Source organism: Mastomys coucha, unplaced genomic scaffold (genome assembly GCF_008632895.1).
Source record: "Mastomys coucha isolate ucsf_1 unplaced genomic scaffold, UCSF_Mcou_1 pScaffold6, whole genome shotgun sequence".
Taxonomy (NCBI): Eukaryota; Metazoa; Chordata; class Mammalia; order Rodentia; family Muridae; genus Mastomys; species Mastomys coucha.
The window spans coordinates 9,881,854-9,887,357 of NW_022196912.1; positions in this window are offsets into that span (position 1 = coordinate 9,881,854).

Below are 5,504 nucleotides of genomic sequence, written 5' to 3' on the forward strand. Positions count from 1 at the left end.
AAAAAAAAAAAAAAAAAAAAAAAAGAGTGGCCTTGGTCCTGGTATCTATTCACAGCAGTAAAACCCTAACTAAGACAAAGACAGACACACAAAGATCAATCTCTAGATTATCATCTACTAATCCTATGCCCATCCTTGGTCATTCCTGGGGTAAGCTAGTTCAGTTCTGCATGGGTGTACTTTTCCATTCTAATAGGTCTTCCTGGTTCCTTTGCATACTCTAATAATCATTCTCTTCCTTGCTTTTCCTCTCTATTTTTAAAGCTGCTTGCTGGGTCTGGTAGCTCATACCTGTAATCCTAAAATTTGGAAGGCTGAAGATGAAGCAGGAGGACTGCTGCCAGTTTAATGCCAGCCTGGGCAACACGGGGAGAGTCGCAGGACCCCTTGGCTTTGTGCCAGAAACTCAGGTGGATATACTTGTATCTTTTCTTGATGTCAGAATTGATTGCAAAATAATGATGCTTTGCTAGTTCATTGGCTACCACTTACCAAACAGTGCCAAGCCAATCTGTCTTAAAGCTAGCTGCTGGCAAGTCCAAGTTCATTTTTTCCAATCTGGTGTGTATGGGGTGTGTGTGTGTTTGGGGGGGGTTGAAAGTGTGTATATGGTAAATGCATGGTATATGTATGAATGAAGTATACACACGATTGTATAGTGCATATGCAGAACCCAGAGTAGGATGTCATGTGAAGTGTCTTTTGTTGCTTTTGGCTTTATTGCCTTGAAACAGGGTCTCTCAATGAACTACAAGCTTGCTCTTTAGGGTCCTGAGCTCCTAGGATCCATTCCTCAGGCTGAGGTTAGAGCCATGTACCAGGCCTCAAAGATTCCTTTGTAAATGGAGTAATGGGCAAGGTCCATTATGAAAGTCACTCCTTTGCTGGGTGTGGTGACACACCTGTAATCTCAGCACTTGGCCAGTGGAGGCAAGAAGACCAGCAATTCACCTGCATGCTGAATGCCAGGCTATAGGAAACCCAGTCTCAAAGAAGAAAACAGGGCCAGCAAGATGGCTCAGTAGGTCAAAGCAGTTGTTTCCAAACCTGATGACCTGAGTCCAGTCTCCAGACCCACAAAGTGGAAGGAGAGAAGCAACAGCTGAAATCCATACATGTCCCATGCCACTTGTGCAGCTAGCTATGTATGTGCACACTCATCTATCTATCTATCTATCTATCTATCTATCTATCTATCTATCTATCTATCTATCTATCTGCCTACCTATCTACCTACCTACTATCTGTCTGTCTCTCTGTCAAACTAACTAAATAAATAGAATGTCTGTATACGAAAAAAAAAAAAAAAGGATGGGCTGTGGGTGTAGTTTAGTTTGTAGAGCATTTGCCTAGCATGCATGGATCTCTGGGTTCATCTCTCTAGCATCACATAAGCCAGCCTGGTTGAATATGACTGTAATTCTAGCTCTGGAGGTGGACAGGCAGGAGGATCAGTAGTTCTAGGTCATTTTCAGCTGCCTGTGGAAATGAAGGCCAGCTGAGGCTACAGGAGACCCTGTTTCAAACAAATTACAACAACAAAAACCACACAACATGGAGTAACTTACAGCATGGCACAACCTAGTCTCTACAGTTGGCCTATAGAACAAGACTCTCTCAAATATCAAACAAATAAAATATAGCTGCTTAAGCAGCCTTTGGAGGAGCTGGCTTCGAGGGCCGATACCAGGAAATGGTGCATCTGTATTTACTGTCTTAGGACTCAGTTCCTACAGCCTGTTCCCCTTCCAGGATGCAAGGCCATTTTCTAAAATAAAGCTTTGACATTTACCTTGAGTTTACATACCTGTAAACATCTTAATCCCACACAGCCACTGGTTTTGTTTGTTTGTTTGTTTGATTTTGTTTTTGAGACAGGCTTTCTCTGTGTAGCCCTGGCTGTCCTGGAACTCACTATGTAGACCAGGTTAGTCTTGAACTCAGAAATGTGCCTGCCCCCGTCTCTGCCTCCCAAATGCTGGGATTAAAGCTGTGTGAGACCACCACCCACCTCCACAGAGCCATTGTTAAAGAAGGAGGGAGTGTCACTTTCAGACACCTAGGTGACTGGGTTGGGCTGGAATCTCAAACCAGAAAAACCTTGTGTTTCAAGAAACCAGGTTCATTTTCTATGCTTTTGAAAAAGTTGGGATCATAAGGAGGAGACAAATTTCTGTTGTTTGTGAATTCCTCTTCCTGCTGACACCCTGAACCCTAGGTGTGGCCCCCACTCCCTCTCCCTTTAGTACAAGTGAGCTTTTACAGAGGCTTTAGAAATGAGCATGGGGGTTCTGGGCTGCGGCTCCGTGGCAGATGGGCAAGGCCTCAGGTTGGTCACACAGTGTTGGAAAAACAAGCAAAACCACCACACACAGGTTGCATATACAAAACAAAATATAAAAGTACAGTTGTTTTCTGATGGTGGCTTTAACCCCAGCATTAGGGAGGCAGAGGTAGGCATATCTCTCTTAGTTAGAGGCTAGCCTGATCTACTGAGGAAGTTCCAGAACAGCCAGGAATGCATAGAGAATCCTTGCCATGACACAACAATGACAACAACAAAAAACAAAAAAAGTACAGTTGTTTAAAAGACCGCAGGAACTTGAGTCTGCACAGCGACTCTCTCAGCTGCTTAGCCTACTCTTATAGTGCGTGCCATGCACAGCAGAGAAGTAGGTGAAGAACAACTGTGCTAAGATAACGATTTGCCTGCTTTCATATTGCAAGCCTGGGCTTCTCACACTCCCCGATCTGTCTCCATTCTGCTATGGAAGAACAGCAGCATTGGGAGGTTCACGGGGACCTGGAGACCTGCCCAGACCTTCTCAGAGCCCTTGACAGACAGCACGCACGGAGATGTAACTTGCTAGGAGTGTTTTGGCCAGAAGCTGTCTGGAGGCAACTTCTTGGTGTGGCCTTTGCTCTTCTCACGCCTCCTAGCGGCCCTCCAGGGAAGCTTCTCTTCTCTAACGCGCAGCATGATGGCGTGCGTGTGTGCATGTGAGCGTGCATGCCCCACTTTCTTCTAGAGATGGAATGATGGCTGCTTTATCTCCACAAAGGGCAGAGAATTGATGCTTTAGGACTTGAAGGCTGCAGAGTCACTATCTCAACTAGTCAAGCCTACCCTTGTGGTAGCATCTTTATAAATACTTTTAACAGAATGAGTGATAGGTGGTCATGTTTAAATAAACTTTATTTAGAAAATTTTATTTAGAAAAATAGGTCCTTTAGGAACTAGAAAGATGGCTCAGTATGTAAAAGGCTCTGCAAGTCTGGTAACCTGGGTTTGATCCCTAGAACTCACACAAAGATAAGAAAAAAAAACTCCGGGCCAGGCAGTAGTGGCACACGTCTTTAATTCCAGCACTTAGGAGGTAGAGGCAGGCAGATTTCTGAATTCAAAGCCAGCCTGGTCTACAGAGTGAGTTCTAGAACAGCCAGGGCTACACAGAGAAGGAGGGAGGGAGAATGAAAGGAGGAAGGAAGGAAGGAGGGAGGGAGAATGAAAGAGGTGAGGAAAAGGGAGGGAAGGAAGGAGTGAGGGAGGGAGAATGAAAGAGGTGAGGAGAAGGGAGGGAAGGAAGGAGTGAGGGAGGGAAGGAGAAAGTAAGGGAAGGAGGGGTGGAGGGAGGGAGAGAGGGGTGAAGGGAGGGAGGGAGGGAGGAAGGGAGAATGAAAGAGAGGAGGAAGAAGGAAAGAGGGAAGGAGGGAGGGAGGGACTGAGGGAGGGAGGGAGAATGAAAGAGGAGGAGGGAGGAACATTTGGTCAACTGAGACTGACTGACCCACACTCAATGCCTGCCTAACTCTTTCTGAAACTTTGAGCAAAGGTCAGAAATTCTAAATCATACTCCAAGACAGAACAAGAGCCTCCCCAGGCAAAGATGAGATGTTCTCTGGAAGAGCAGCTGGAGATGGCCGCCTCTATTTAGCTAGTCTGTAAAACTGAGGGCGGCCTGAACATTGCTCTAGGGGGCTCCTGAGAGGCCTGAGTCAAGGGACAGGGCAACAGTACTGTATTCCTCCTGTTTTCATAGTCTGGGAAAATACAGTTTTATTGGCACTATTAAAATTGGAGTTTCCGTTGGGGCCTTGCAACTTGGGATGTCTTAGTGATATCTAATCTATACAGAATATAAATCTCACCCCTGAGTTGGCTACTAGGCTGAAAGTACAGCGAGCTGTAAACTGCAAGCCTTGACTAAACATGACTCAACAGAAGTTATGCACCATTTGTCTTTCTCCAAGCATCCATTGCTATTGATACAGACCACTGGGACAGCTATCGAGGGCTTGCTAATCCCTACAACTGTCCAAGTTAAACACACTCTGTACCTGGAGGCTGGGATGCCCGGGCATCCTTACAGGACCTGGCTATTTTCTTCTCTTTTCTGAGATTTACACTGACATCTACCCTGATTGTTCCTGCAGTTTCATCCATCATGAGAGAAGCCAGTGAAAGAGTACAAAAGGCCTCTTGGCTACACAGGTTCCTGTCTGTGATTACTTCCCCCTAGAAAAAGGAAAAAAGTTCTACTCAGAAGACATGAAGTCCCAGCAAACTTTAAGCAGAGGTGCTTTGCCCAGACAGGCTGCTCTTAAGGAGCTGCATGGAAGAATCCCAAAAAAACTGGGAGAGCTGCCTCAGGAGAGCTACCTCAGGAGAGCTACTGCAGGAGAGCTGCCTCAGGAGGGCTAACTCAGGAGACCTCTCCTCTCCTGTCTCTTCACACAGAGAAACCCTGTCTTGACCCTCCCCCAAAAGAAAGAAATGAATAAATAAATTAATAAAATAACTACTGCCAGCTGGGAGCACGGAGATGGCTGGGAGCACAGAGATGGCTTAGGAGGTAAAGGTACCCACTGGAAGCCTAGTTACCTGATTTCCGCCCCCAGCACCCACAGGCTGGAAGGGAATGACTCCCACAAATTGTCCTCTGGCCTCTATAAAGATACCCTGCCCCCCACACAAATATAACAGTAAGAACAAACCTGCAAACCTGTGGAAAGCAGTGGCCTGCTACTAGGAAAGCAGTGGCCTGCTCCTAGGAAAGCAGTGGTCTGCTCCTAGCTAGTTCCAGGCGCTCACATACCCATTACTGAGTGGGCTAAGAATCAACTGAATTCAGAATTTGAAGGTAGCCTGAGCAACACTGAGACCTCCTTCTTAAAACAAAGCCTTGCAGAGCAGTGGTTCTCAACCTTTCTAATGCTTCGGCTGTTTTATACACTTCCGCATGCTGTGGTGAGCTCCAACTATAAAATTATGCTGCTGCCACTTTTAAACTATACTTTTACTGCTGTTATAAGTTATAATACCTGATATGCAACCCCTCCCCAAGGGATGGTTGAAAAACAATGTTCTAAGCCAGGCAATAGTGGCCCACACCTTTAATCCCAGCATTTGGGAGGTAGAGGCTGGCAGATTTTTGAGTTCGAGGCCAGCCTGGTCTACAGACTGAGTTCCAGGATAGCCAGGGCTACACAGAGAAACCATGTCT